Source organism: Oryctolagus cuniculus, chromosome 7 (assembly GCF_964237555.1).
Source record: "Oryctolagus cuniculus chromosome 7, mOryCun1.1, whole genome shotgun sequence".
Classification (NCBI taxonomy): Eukaryota; Metazoa; Chordata; class Mammalia; order Lagomorpha; family Leporidae; genus Oryctolagus; species Oryctolagus cuniculus.
Window position 1 is genome coordinate 96,329,459 of NC_091438.1, and position 15,761 is coordinate 96,345,219.

At 39.3% G+C, this 15,761-nt stretch overlaps 1 protein-coding gene across 11 annotated transcripts in view; it reads left to right on the forward strand.

Moving 5' to 3' along the window:
* Positions 1-15,761, forward strand: part of SLC44A5 (solute carrier family 44 member 5) — a 437,768-nt gene that overhangs the window by 12,689 nt on the left and 409,318 nt on the right. The gene's annotated exons all lie outside the window — the stretch shown is intronic.

A 15,761-nucleotide genomic window follows, 5' to 3' on the forward strand; every position in this document is an offset into this window, starting at 1 on the left:
GTATTTAGACAAAGCCATAAGCAAAGTGGAAGTTCTCTCCTTTCTTCAGAGAAAATTTCATCCTTCTTTGATGGCCACTTCTTTCCACTGGGTTCTCTCTCACAGAGATCCTTCATGAAGGACAATTTTTTTTTTTTTTTTTTTTTTTTTTTTTTTTTTTTGCCATAGTGCCTTGGCTTTCCATGCCTGAAATGCTCTCATGGGTTCTTCAGCCATACCAGAATGCCTTAACCGCTGATTCTGAGGTCAGAGTGCTGTTTAAAGTGGTTGTCATTCTATGAATCTACTGTGTGGGCTGCTTCCCATGTTGGGACATTTTCTCCCTTTTCATTCTATTATTTTTACGAGACATTTGATCTTATTTATATGATCCCTTTAACAGTTAATCCTATCTGTATGATCACTTTACCACTTAATATGGTCACTTTAACACTTAAGATGACATTTTTACCACCCAGCTTAATGGAATTTGGAGTCCCATGGCAAGTTTTTAAACTGCACCCTTAGAAGTAAGTCCATAGGAATGTATGCAGAAATATACAGCTTACATTACAAACTTCTTCCTCTCTCTTATTCCAAATATTTTTTACTGAGATCTATTTTCAGTTGACTCTATACACAGATGGTTATGTAAAGAGTTCAACAAATGGTATTTAAAAGAGAAAAAAAAAACTGTTCCTCAACAGTAAAGACAATGGCTGCTCAAATCATTGCTTCTCAAAGTGTCAATTTCACTTCTACAGATTTAGTTTTAGGTGCTCTATCAGTTATCACAGATCAGGGAGAACATATGGTATTTCTCCCTTTGGGACTGGTTTGTTTCATTAGTATGATGTTTTCCAGATTCATCCATTTTGTTGCAGATGACTGGATTCCATTTTTTAACTGCTGTGTAGTACTCCACAGAGTACATATCTCATAATTTCTTTTTTAAAAAAGATTTATTTTATTTATTTGAAAGACAGAGTTACAGAGAGAGGTAGAGACACAGAGAGAGGTCTTCCATCAATTGGTTCACTCCCCAGATGGCTGCAATGGCCGGAGCTGTGCCAATCTGAACCAAGGAGCCAGGAGCTTCTTCCAGGTCTTCCATGCAGGTGCTGGGGCCCAAGAACTTGGGCCATCTTCTACTGCTATCCCAGGCCATAGCAGAGAGCTGGATCAAAAGAGGAGCAGCTGGGACTAGAACCGGCGCCCATATGGGATGCTGGTGCTTCAGGCCAGGACTTGAACCTGCTGCGCCACAGTGCCAGTCCCCATAGTTTCTTTATCCAGTCTTCAGTTTTTTGGGCATTTGGATTGATTCCATATCTTAGCTTTTGTGAATTGAGCTGCAGTAAACATGAGGGTACAGGTAACTCTTTCATATGCTGATGTCATTTCCCTTGGCCTATTTTTTAAAAAATATATTTTATTTATATATATTTATTTGAGAGACAAAGAAACAGAGACAGAGACAAACAGAGAGCTCCCATCTGTTGATTCACTCTCCAAATGACTGGAATGACTGGACCTGGCCAAACAAAAGCCAGGAGTGGAGAACTCAATCCAGGTGTCCCACTGCAGGATTAGGGACCCAACTTCCTGAACTATCAACTGCTTCCTAGCAGGGTCCATATTTATCAGGAAGCTGGACATGAGAGCAGAGCTGGAACTTGAACCAAGGCACTCTGATACAGGATGTGGGAGTCCTAAGTAGTGTCTAAACCACTACACCAAACATTATATTTACTTTTTTGCTGTTGAGCTATGACACCACAGATGAATCTGGAGGACACTGTACTGAGAAATAAACCATGCACAGTGCATGGTATCATGTCTATGTGAAATCTAAGAAAGTTGAACTCATAGAAGCAGAGTAGAATAATGGTTTCCAGAGGCTGGGAGTTGGAGGAAATAAGGAGATGTTGGTCAAAGAGTGTATACTTCTAATTATAAGATACACAAGATCTGAGAATCTAATATAGGGTGGTGATGATGTGTTAATTTTATTGTGACAGTCATTATACGGTGCATGATGAATACCAGATAATCATCCTGAGCATCTTGAATATATATAATCTTCATTAGTCAACTAAATATTTAAAATAAGGGTTATAATAGTTGTTTACAAAAATAATTCAGTTGAGAGATGATAAGAGGCATTTATCACAGAGGTAACAGTGGAGGACATCAGAATGGAAGGACACTGAATGTATTTTGAAGGTAGGGCTTATAAGGTATCTCCAACTAACAGAATATGAGAGAAAGGAAGGAGTCATAAATGGCTCCACAATTTTGGCTCAAGCAACTAGGAGGATGGAGTTGCCATCAACTGAAATTGTGATGGGGAAAGCTTAGGGGTAAAGGATCAGGAGCTCCATTCTGGACACATTTGGGATTGAAACATTTATTCGCTATTCAGATGGAGATGATTTAGAGGAAATTGGATATATGAGTATGGAATCTAGATGAAGCCTAGGATGATGATGTGAATTTAGTAGCCACTGGCACATAAATGATGTATAAGACTGTAGATTGGATGATTCATTGGGAATTAAATGCAGATGGAAAAAAAATGATCTGAGCACAGGGTTACTCTATGATTAAGAGGTAAGTGAGCAGGGGAGGGATCAGTGAAAAGATAGTGAAAGAACAAGTGGTGAGTATGGAGGAAATCAAGAATGCAGAGTTTTGGAGCAAAAGAAGAAAGCGTTTCAAGGAGAAGCATAACCAAGAATGTCTAGCACTGCTAATCATTTAAGCAAGGAGAGTGCTGAGCAAGACCATTGGATTCAACCATGTGGAAGGCACTGAAGACCTTGACAAATAGTTCATGTGTACTGGTGGCAGTGATGCTCTGAACAGAATACGTTAAGAGAGAATGGCCAGAATTTGAGGCAGCACACTCAACCGTTTGGAGGGATTTTGCTGCAAAGGGAGCAAAGAAATCATACAGTGGCTGGTAATGGGCGTTATAGAGTTGAAAAAAGATTGTTTATAAGATGGAAGAAATAATAGCAGGTTTTATTCATTGTTGTTGGCTAGCATTTCCATTTTTGAGGTTTCTTTTTTAACCTCTTTGACTATTTCAAATTTTGTTTGCTTTTTGTGACAGTTTCCTAAGGAAGTAGGGATAAATTCGTATAAATTTGTATAGGATGATCTTATCTCAGTAATTCTAAGAGTGTTTCTCATTTGGTTGTCTTTTATGTCCATTTTTTTTCTTTGAGACACATTAAATGCACTATTAAAAGAAGTATAAAATGGATTTTCTGACAAAAATAAAATATGCTGCAATAGGAAAGTTGCCAGGAAAGGAAAGTTTGACAATTATCTTGTTGCTAGCTGGAGTAGGCCATTGTTTTTTGACTGGGAAGATTCTATGGAACTTCTGGGTTTCAACCAGGGACAATTTGGAAATGTCTGGATACATTTTTGCTTGTCATGATTGAGGTGGTGCTAACAGCATCTAGTGAGCAGAGATCAGGGATGCTACCCAACATTTTTTCTTTTTTCTTTTTTTTTTTAACTTTTATTTAATGAATATAAATTTCCAAAGTACAGCTTATGGATTACAATGGCTTCCCCCCCCATAACGTCCCTCCTACCCGCAACCCTCCCCTTTCCCACTCCCTCTCCCCTTCCTTCCATTCGCATCAAGATTCATTTTCGATTCTCTTTATATACAGAAGATCAGTTTAGCATACATTAAGTAAAGATTTCAACAGTTTGCTCCCACACAGAAACATAAAGTGAAAAATACTATTTGAGTACTAGTTATAGCATTAAATCTCAATGTACAGCACACTAAGGACAGAGATCCTACATGAGGAGTAAGTGCACAGTGACTCCTGTTGTTGACTTAACAAATTGACACTCTTGTTTATGGCCTCAGTAATCACCCTAGGCTCTTGTCATGAGCTGCCAAGGCTATGGAAGCCCCCTGAGTTCACCGACTCTGATCATATTTAGACAAGGCCATGGTCAAAGTGGAAGTTCTCTCCTCCCTTCAGAGAAAGGTACCTCCTTCTTTGATGACCTGTTCTTTCCACTGGGATCTCACTCGCGGAGATCTTTCATTTAGTTTTTTTTTTTTTTTTTTTTTTTTTTTTTTTTTTTTTTTCTCCCCAGAGTGTCTTGGCTTTCCATGCCTGAAATACTCTCATGGGCTTTTCAGCCAGATCTGCATGGCTTAAGGGCTGATTCTGAGGCCAGAGTCCTGTTTAGGACATCTGCCATTCTATGGGTCTGCTGTGTATCTCACTTCCCATCCCAACATTTTTTCATGCTTAGGACAGCCCCTCACAACAAAGAATTATCTGGTTCAAATTGTCAGTAGCACCAAAGTTAAGAAACTGGACTAGGATCCATCATTTTTCCATTCTTCCAGAGAATAGCTAGGAAGCTACTTCTGAAACAGGGATCCAGAGGATTCAGCTTTACCTAGCTTTTATTTCTAAAAAAAGTTTTTTTTTTTTTTTTTTTAATTTGAAGGAGAAAGGGAGGGAGGGAGGGGAAAAGGGAAGGGGAGAATGGGAAGAGAGAAAGAGAGAGAGAGAAAGAGAAATGCCCCTCCACCCACTGTTTCATTCCCCAGATGCCTGCAACAGCTGGGAATGGACCAAGCTGGAGGCAGAAGCTGGGAACTCTGTGCAGGTCCCTCACTCATGAGTGGAAGGGATCCAGCTACTCAAGCCATGACCTGCTGCCTCCCTGGGTAGGCATTAGCAGGAAAGTGGGATCATATATGGAACCAGGACTTGAACTCAGGCAGTCGAATATGGGATGCAGGCATCCTAACCATTATGCCAAATGCCCACATTTAGGCACAGCTTTTTAACAAATAATTAGGGCTCAGAATAAAGATATTTCTTTTCTTTTTTTTTTTTTTTGGCTTTCTTTTTTCTTTGCTCTCTTCCCTTCTCCTTTCTTCTGTGTATTCCCACTGTATATTATAGTTTTATAACATTTGGTAATTTCCTATTAGGCCTTAGGATTTGAAGAACATTAAAATCACTGTGAAAAGTCCTTTATCTAATCTAGGAACCACAATTTCACATTGCTGATTACTATTCTGCATCTGTCTGACAACTTTGTGAAAGAAGTGATCAAGAATAGAATGATTTAACCGGTACCATGGCTCACTAGGCTAATCTCCGCCTTGCGGCGCCTGCACACTGGGTTCTAGGCCCGGTTGGGGCGCCAGATTCTGTCCCGGTTGCTCCTCTTCCAGTCCAGCTCTCTGCTGTGGCCCGGGAGTGCAGTGGAGGATAGCCCAGGTCCTTGGGCCCTGCACCTGCATGGGAGACCAGGAGAAGCACCTGGCTCCCGGCTTCGGATCAGTGCGGTGCTCCGGCTGCAGTACGCGGGCCACAGTGGCCATGGGGGGGTGAACCAACAGAAAACCAACCTTTCTCTCTGTCTCTGTCTCTGTCTCTGTCTCTCTCTCTCTCTCTCACTGTCTAACTCTGCCTGTCAAAAAAGAAAAAAAAAATAGAATGATTTGTTAAGCTGTGACTCTATAGCTCTTTAATGTGGAAGGATGGGCATTCTCCCAGCCTTCTTTTCTGTAGCTTTTTATGGCCATTAAGATGTCAGAGGAGGGCTAAACTCTGAATAATCCTACCTTCTAGGAGTACTTTATCTGGTGAGGAAGGCTCTGAGGAAGTTCAGGGCCTGTGCTAAGTGCTTGTTGAGTAAGAATTTTTTTCAGTAGGATCAAAAATTTAAAATCCATTTTTAAAATAAGTGATTTTAAATTTATGCATTTTAGTAAGTTAAGGACAAGTTCTTTACATAAATTTTGTAGTTTATTTGGTTGTATTTCAGTGTTCAAATCTAAAGTCAAAAAATAAAGATTTTAAAATTGACATTTATTAAAAATTTATAATCACTCTAGGTTTGTCTTAGAAAATATCCAAACATTATTTTCAGAATAACCTGTGATTATATACAATTTTTAGGTTTTAAATATAAAACATCATACAATAGTAGTTTCCATTTTGAATCTTAATTTTTCTCGGTATTTACTATTCTCAGCTTCTTATTCACACTTCTTTTCCCATGGCAATCCATTGATTCTGTTGATTTGACACCTTTATTTCAGTGAAAGATTATTGGTAACTACAGAAGGATCATTATGTTGTTAAAAAAACTTTGCATGTAAATAAATGTGTCCAGGGATATCATATGAGTTATGACAAACTTGAAATTATATAAAAAGCTTTAGAATATACCCCTTTCACATCCTTCTCAAACACTAAGAGAGTTTTACATTGAAATGAAAACATTTTGAAACTTTATGGAAGCAGTGTTGAATAATTCTATTTTCCTATTCTTTAGTGATCTATAGAAGTATCACAAAGACAAAAGAAGGATTAGACATAACTTGACTAATTTGAGATCAATACTCCTTATGTCTTAACTCTTATAAATTCTCTACTTCAATGCTTTGGTGTATCAGAGAGTGGGCAAATAAATTCTATGTAAATTCATGTGGGTCAAGGAAGGTATTTAACCTATTTGGTGTATTTAGGAAAACAGCATTTTCAAGTTTTTGACAGCATTAAATGATAGAAAATTATACTAATTAGAAATACTCATTTACTAAAGCAAATGTTTAAGGAAGTCGAATGTGCAATGTCTTTACTTGATTGCTTATATTATAGTAAAGGACTAGAATATGTTTTAAATATTTAGAATATTCATGAGCCCAAAATTTTTTTTTTCACTTGGCCGTATTTAGTCAGGTTTTATGCTGCATCTTGTACTTCTAAAAATTGGGTTCTTGTATGTATTGAGGCTTAGAATCTTGCAAACTGAGATTGTCAGAACTGAGATTTCCAGCGGCTCAGGAATCATCAGGCGCCCACTGGTGGTGGGAAAGTGGTTAGGTGTCCTTGAGTAACCTTTATGGGAGGGCTATTTATGGGAGATAAAGATGCATTTTTTTCTTGTTTAAATAAGCTAAAAGTGTTTCTCGGAATCAGCCAGACTCTGAGACAGCTCTTCACCCAGCTTGTGTTATTTTGATTCCCATAGAAAGAAGAGCTTTTGTTGATTTGTGTTTAGCTGTTGTTACACTGACTGGCATTGAGAAACTTCACATTGTGTTAAGTTCAAGGATGCTGTCTGTGCTGATCACTATTTTTCCAAGACTCTGTATTTGGAGGGCTTGATAGAGAAGTTGTCGCGAAATGTCACTAGTCAACAATAGAGAGTGTGAGCTGAGGAACTCACTGTGGTTCATGGGATGTGTAGATGGGTAGGAACCCCACCTCATACCGGAAATTATGTTGTTATAAATAATGAACCTGTGACTTCATTTTTTTTTTCATTTTCTATTCTATCCCCTCATTGTCACCCTTTATATATTTTGATTTGCTGGATTGTATGTCTTTTTATTTGTTTTATTTGTATTTGAAATGGAGAGAGAGAGAGAGAGAGAGAGAGAGAGAAAATGTCTTCCATCTTCCATCTGCTGGTTCATTCACCAAATCATCACAAGAGCCAGAGTTGGGCCTGGCCAAAGCCAGAAGCCAGCAATTCCATGAGGGTTTCCCATTAACTCAAGTAATTGAGCCTTCATCTGCTACTTCCCAGGCACATTAGCAGGGAGCTGAATTATAAGTGGAATAGCCAGGATGCAAACCAGCACTCCAATATGGATGTAGGTGTCCCAAGTAGAGTCTTTTTTTTTTTTTTTTGACCGGCAGAGTGGACAGTGAGAGAGAGAGACAGAGAGAAAGGTCTTCCTTTGCCGCAGGTTCACCCTCCAATGGCTGCCGTGGCCAGTGCACTGCGCTGATCCAATGGCAGGAGCCAGGTACTTCTCCTGGACTCCCATGGGGTGCAGGGCCCAAGCACTTGGGCCATCCTCCACTGCACTCCCTGGCCACAGCAGAGAGCTGGCCTGGAAGAGGGGCGACCGGGACAGAATCCGGTGCCCTGACCGGGACTAGAACCCGGTGTGCCAGCGCCGCAAGGCCGAGGATTAGCCTACTGAACTGTGGCGCCGGCCCCAAGTAGAGTCTTAACCTCTGTACGAAATGTTCACCCATGATGTATTTTGATCAACTACTTTAAACCTTCTTGGAAACAAGATGACTTATAAGTAAGTATTGAGTGAGACTAAATTCACAGATATTAAGTAATCTACTTCAAGTTCTAAGCTAGTAATTTGCAGAGTTGGCACTTAAATCTACATACAGTTCCAAACTATTTTGTACAAACAAGACAACAATGAAAAATTTTTGGGAAGCAAATTATCGAATCACATTAACTCCCCCCCACTTCATTCTTATAGGTTACTATGTAGTTTTGGTCATATGTGATTTCCTATCATGATTTTACAGAATGATGTCATTTTTCATCTGCTTCACAAGCTGAGACTACTTGACTCCACCTTCCCCTCACTTTCTCTTTCTAGGTCTCTGCCTAACCTCGGTCAGTCACTGCTATTGATCCCACTGCCACAGATACAATTCAGTGTTGTTTGTTTCACAGATGATCAGAACATGCACTGACAGGTCTCCTTGCTTTAGATCTAGATTTCCTCCAGTTTGCTTTTTATACTGCTATAAACATGATACTCCTATTTTTAGTATATGTGCTGCCGAATAGAGCACTAAACATGATACTCCTGAAAGACAAGTGTGCAGTTTACATCTCTAAAATCCAATAATGGCTTCCCATTACTTACAGAGGACAAAACCAAAATTGTGTAGCAAAACATACAAGGCAGGGAAATGATCCATGGTTGTCTTTCCAACATCATTTCCTATCACTTTCTGAATCTACCCTAAATTTAATACTCCCACCCTTCTAAATATTGGGGGTTACACACATTCATCTATACTTCTCTACCTTCATAATGCTGTTGCACGCGTGCTCTCTCTCTCTCTTTCTCTGTGTGTGTGTGTGTGTGTGTGAGAGAGAGAGAGAGAGAGAGATGATGATGAAAATTACTGTTTAAAACTCAGCACAAATGTCACCTTCTCTGTAAAACTTGTCCTATCTTCTCTGACTATTCCCCTCCCTAATCAAGCAATTCCTTCTCTTTGCTCTCACAACTTCTTCCATGCATGTCCATCTATTAGGACCCTCATATTGATTTAAAATGTTGAAGGTATGCATCTATCTTGTTTCTCCCTCATGTGGGTGTTTCTCCCTCATGTGGTGTGCCTCTGCCTTGAAGCAACAGAAACCAAAAACCTGAACAAAATTAAGCCATGGCTTAGCTTACCAGTGTTATTGTCACTCTAGTTTTTCTGTACCCTTTTTTTTTTTTTTTTTTTGGACAGGCAGAGTGGACAGTAAGAGAGAGAGAGAGAGAGAGAGAGAGAGAAAGGTCTTCCTTTTGCCGTTGGTTCACCCTCCAATGGCCGCCGCAGCTAGCGCGCTGCCGCCAGCGCACCGCGCTGATCTGATGGCAGGAGCCAGGTACTTCTCCTGGTCTCCCATGGGGTGCAGGGCCCAAGCACTTGGGCCATCCTCCACTGCACTCCCTAGCCACAGCAGAGGGCTGGCCTGGAAGAGGGGCAACCGGGACAGAATCCGGTGCCCCGACTGGGACTAGAACCCTGTGTGCCGGCACCGCAAGGTGGAGGATTAGCCTACTGAGCCGCGGCGCTGGCCTGTACCCTTTTGTTTTGATGACTTTACCAGTTAGTTTTCGGCCAGCCAGTATATGCTTGGACTTCCAAGAAAACAATACCCTATTTCTAGGCCTTCAGCTAGAAAATTTGAGCTCTAGACTTGCTTCCAATCTTTCTGCATCTCAGATTACTTTTCCTGGATTGAGGCTGGCTCTTGATAGTTTGTTATGTGCTTGGAATTGAATCTGAGTTTTATTTGATTCCAATTAAAGGAGCTGCCATCTCAATGCCTGAGGATTGTCAGGTGTCTATTTGCCATTTACTTCTGTAGGTCTTTCCCTAGATACTTGTTGCTAGGCCAGAATCAACTTGATAGTCCTAATGGTGTAATATTTATCCTTTAATTAAATATGATTCTTTTCATATCATAGATATTGTATGAATATTTATTGAATGAACAAGCAGATATATTTTTCATAAATTTAAATTAATGATTTAATAATATTCAGTTATATTACTTTATCAATGACATAATTTAATTTTCTGTGCAAATATAATGGTCTAATGAACATCATAGTGTGTGTGTGTTTGTGTGCTTAAGAGTGCTAACTTTGTTCAACTCTCTTTATGTTGAAGGGAATCAATAGTATTTGAAGCTAAAAACTAGGGGTGACCCACAAAAAGGAACATGAGTTTGCTACTATTATATCCAGGGACTTGTGCCAGTTAGATATTAGAATATCTGATGTTCACTCTACGTCTTTTTTATTTTATTTTTAATTTTTTCCCCAGAAACCTTTTATTAAGGAATAATAACTTCATGCATTTAGAAATACAGCTTTAGGAATATAGTGATACTTCCCAGCCTATCCATCCTCCCACCCACACTACTACCCCTATTTCTCCTCTCCTCCCTCTCCTTTTCCCATTCTTATGTTTTAACTAAGATCTATTTTCAATGAACTTTATACACATATGATTAACTCTATACTAAGTAAAGAGTTCAACAAATTGTATGAAGAAAAAAATACTGTTCCTTAGCAGTTGAGAAAAGGGTTGTTCAAAGTCATTGCATCTTGAAGTGTTAGTTTCACTTTTATAGATTACCTTTTAGGTGCTCTATTGATTATCACAGATCAGAGGAACATATGGTATTTGTCCTTTTGGGACTGGCTATTTCACCTAGTATATTTTCCAGTTTTATCTATTTTATTGCAATGACAGGATTTCATTTTTTTTTACTGCTATGTAGTATTCCACGGTGTACATATCCTGTAAATTCATTATGCAGTCTTCGGTTGATGGGCATTTGGGTTGATTTCATATCTTAGCTATTGTGAATTGAGCTGCGATAATCATGGTGGGTACAGATAACTCTTTCATATGCTGATTTCATTTCCTTTGGGTAAATTCCAAGGAGGGGGATTGCTGGGTCATATGCTAGGTCTGTATTCAGATTTATAAGGTATCTCCATACTGTCTTCCATAGTGGCTGTACCAGTAGTTTACATTCCCTTCAACAGTGGAAAAGGTTACCTTTTTCCCCCATCTATGCCAGCATTTGTTGTTTGTTGATTTCTGTATGAAAGCCATTCTAACAGGGGTGAGATGAAACCTCACTGTGGTTTTGATTTGCATTTCTCTGATGGCTAGTGATCCTGAGCAGTTTTTCATGTGTCTTTTGGCCATTTGGATTTCGTCTTTTGAGAAATGCCTGTTTAAGTTCCTCGCCCATTTCTTTACTGGGTTGTTTGTTTTGTTGTTGATGAATTTCTTGATCTCTTTATATATTCTGGTTATTAATCCTTTGTCAGTTGTATGGTTTGCAAATATTTTCTCTCCTTCTGTCGGTTGCTCCTTCACTTTCCTGACTGTTTCCTTTGCAGTACAGAAACTTCTTAATTTGAGGTAATCCTATTTGTTAATTTTGGCTTTTAATTCCTGTGCCTTTGGGGTCTTTTCCAGAAACTCTTTGCCTGTGCCAGTGTCTTGCAGGATTTCTCTAATGTTCTCTAATAAGTTGATGGTATCAGGTTGTAGATTTAGGTCTTTAATGCATTTTGATTGGATTTTTGTGTAGGGTGTAAAGTAAGAGTCCTGCTTCATACTTCTGCATGTGGAAATCCAGTTTTCCCAGCAGCATTTATTGAAGAGCCTGTCCTTGCTCCAGGGATTGGTTTTAGCTGCTTGGTCAAATACAGGTTGGGGGTAGATGCTTGGGTTGATTTCTGGTCATTTCTATTAGGAGTTCTGTGTGCTTCTTGTATTTGGACGTCCCTTTTTTTCTTTAATTGGGGAAGTTTTCTGTAATTATTTAACTAAATAGGCCATCTAATCCATTCTCCTACATCCTGTGTTGGATCCTTTGAAATATTCCATAAATCTCCAACACTGTTTTTTAATTTTCTAATTTCGTCATCTTCTTTTTTCTTTTTTTTTTTTTTTGGTCTGTATAATTTCCAGAGATTTGTCTTCTAACTTCAATATTCTTTCTCTCTCATTCATTCTGTTCTTAAGGCTTTCCACCATGATTTTTATTTGTTCTATTGAACAGGGCTCCAAGATGGGCCCACACCAGGCTCTTCCTGCGGTTTTTTCACCATGGCTTGGGCTACTGCAGTCTGGTCTCACCTCGCTCCAAAGCTGGTGCTGAGGCTCTCAGCTGCTGGGATCCCGAGCTGTGCGTGTCCACACCCTCCATGTAGGTCCTCAGTGGCCCCCCAGTTTGTGTGGAGTTTCCTCTGCCATTTTCTTCGTAACCTTTCCCTAAAATTGCACTCTCTCCACCTTTTTTTTTTAGCTGTCCTCCCTTAAACTAGAGCAGTAAGCTCCCTCCCTATTCCACTATCTTCAACTGGAACCACTTAGTAATACTGTCTTGGAATAATGTTATGAATTCTCAGAAAGTTTTCTTGTAGGTCAGATATATAATAATAACTTGAGTTCTAAGAAAAAAGACACAAAAGAAAGCAATGCTAAATTATTTTTAATTTAACAAGCTTATATGAGCATTTCAAGTATTCATCTCTCTTACTCTTCTTTATTGATGGTACATTTACACATGAATCTGAAATTAAGCTATACGCTTCTTGAAAGTAGAGACTATTGAATCTTTCTACTGGTGCTGAGCACTTAGTAAGTGTTCAGTAACTGTTGAATGAATATATGAATGGAGTTTAAGATGCAGTTCTTTAAAAATTATGTAAGTGAATGGAATTGAGTGTTGGTGCCGATCAGTGAGCTGACATCCATTTACAGCTCAGAGTGTGTCCTGTTTCTTCCTATAGTAGGAAGAGTTTCTAGACCATGCCTGAAAAATCTGTAACATGCATCACTTTCAGGGCAATCAAGTTAACTATTAACTGTTTCTTCAAAATATCAAGTAGGGAACTGTTCAGCTCATCAAGTTTTTTCTTGCAGTGAAAAAGTTGGTTCCATGATAGAAACAGAATAAGGAATTTCTGAGTTGAGCTTTTGAGATGTTTTTGAGCAACTGAAATATCTGGTATGCCTTTGGCAAGAAAATTACTAATTTAAAAATATAAACAGGCAGATGTTTGTTCTAGTGGATAAAACACTGGTTACCTGAGTTTGACACCCACCTCTGGCTCCTGACTCCAGCTTCCTGCCAGTCCAGACCTGGGAGGCAGTAGTGATAGCCCAAGTGATTGGGTTGCTGTTACCCATGTGGAAAATCTGAATTGAGTTACCTGCTCCCAGCTTTTGCCTCATATGATGAGCATCTGGGGAGTGAACAAGCCAATGGGATCGATTGATCTATATCTATCTATCTATCTATCTATCAACAGCATCATCATAATCTATCTCTACTTTTTTAAAAAAAGATTTATTTTATTTATTTGAAAGGCAGAGTTACAGGGAGGGAGGGATGGAGGGAGGAAGGGAGAGAGAGAGAGAGGCCTTCCTTCTGCTAGTTCACTCCTCAGATAGCCACAGTGGCCAGAGCTGCGCCAATCTGAAGCCAGGAGCCAGGATACTCTTTCAGGTCTCCCACGTGGGTGTAGGGGCCCAAGCACTTGGGCCATCTCCCACTGCTTTCCCAGGCCATTGCAGAGAGCTGGATTGGAAGCGGAGCAGCTGGCACTCGAACTGGTGCCCATATGGGATGCCGGCACTGCAGGCAGCAGCCTTAACCACTAAATCACAGTGCCAGCCCCTATCACTATTTCTTAAATAGAAACTTAAATTACAGACAATAGGATTGTGTATGTGTAAATTGAGTATCTTATGCTGCTATTAGGCAGTGTCTTTTCCAGAGGATGTATCACTGTCAACTTGGAGTTGGTCTCTAGTTATTTCCTAATAAATGAATTTTCCATTCTAGAATTCTTCTGAACTATCTGAAGAGATTTTTTCCTTCATGCCTTTGTTTTTTGTCTATCTTCTTATCTCTCTTCTTTTGCTATCTTTTCTTCTTATTTTGAGTTAGTCTGGTTAATTAATTAATTATAAATGGTTATATTAAAAATTGCAAAGCTGTAATACCAAGTGTAATTTTAAGGATGATTGAATGAATTTATATATTTTTATTCAGCCTTCAATGTTTCACTGAGATCAGGGTCAAAATCTCATACCTTGATAAGCCAACTTTATTTCTAGGATGTTGTTATTTAATATGATAAGCTTAATTTTCTTTTTTTTTCCTCTTCTGTGATAAAAAAGTACCATACTCCCTTTGTGTTTTTCTGTTTCATTATTTGCTTTCTTTAAGGTATGAAAACTTTATGAATGTTAACTCATTAAAGATGAATGAGTTAAAGGGAACATTTGAAAATGTTATTTTTACATTTATAAAGATGAGGAAGCTTAGAATTTTTGTGCTTACTATCAGGTCACATATCAAGTGATCTCATTAATATTTTGAATATCATTTTACATTTTATATATTGAAACTTTTTTTTTTTTTTTTTTTGACAGGCAGAGTGGACAGTGAGAGAGAGAGACAGAGAGAGAAAGGTCTTCCTTTGCCGTTGGTTCACCCTCCAATGGCCGCCGCTGCAGCCGGCGCACCGCGCTGATCCTGGCAGGAGCCAGGAGCCAGGTGCTTTTTCCTGGTCTCCCATGGGGTGCAGGGCCCAAGCACCTGGGCCATCCTCCACTGCACTCCCTGGCCATAGCAGAGAGCTGGCCTGGAAGAGGGGCAACCGGGACAGAATCCGGCGCCCCAACCGGGACTAGAACCCGGTGTGCCGGCGCCGCAAGGTGGAGGATTAGCCTATTGAGCCACGGCGCCGGCTCATATATTGAAACTTTTTAAAAATGTTGATCTATGTGTTAAATATTATTCAGACTGAAATTAAGCTTTCTTAACTTTTAGTCTTACTATTTTTCTGCTGTATAGGCATTAAGGCAATATATTACAAGATAGGGAAAATTCCATTTTCTAACATTTCATTTTGGAAACACTCATGACATTTGAATTTAGCTTAGAAGATTTTCACTCTATATTTAAACATTCTCATTTTTCCCGTCAGAACATCATTTTGGAATTTTTCAAAAGCCGGTATATTTCCATTTGTGATATCAATTTTTCTTACCTGCTTTAATACTGATTATGAAATTTACAGGACTTAGGCTCAAATTGTATTTAAAAAATTTTTTAAAAGATTTTGAAGCCAGGGGCCAGGGATTCTGTCTGGTCTCTAACTTGGGTGGCAGGACACCATGCACTTGGGTTATCTTTTGCTGCTTTTCCAGGCACATTAACAGGGAGTTTGATCAGAAGCAGAGCAATTGGGACTCAAACCAGGACTCTGATATGAAGGCAACATTGTGGGCAGTAGCTTAACTCACTGTACCACAATGCTGGCCTCTTAATATATATTTTTTAAATTATGCAACTTGAAATAGTGATTAATATAGTTATATAAAGTTCTTAGAGAGTTAAAAACCAAATTTCTAATTAGCAAGCTACATTTGTAGTGTGCATTCCAGTTAGAATATCTGACAGTGCTAAAAGTGGGAGAGGCTTTAGAAACAGTTTAGCTGAGGTTCCATCATGGTGGCAGTGGGCCAAGCCACTGCTGTGATGCCACCCATATGAGTGCTGGTTTGAGTCCCAGCTGCTCCCCTTCCAGTTCAGCTCCCTGCTAATGCACCTAGAAAAGCAGTGGATGATGACCCAAGTGCATGTGCTGCTGCCATTCATGTAAGAGACCCAGA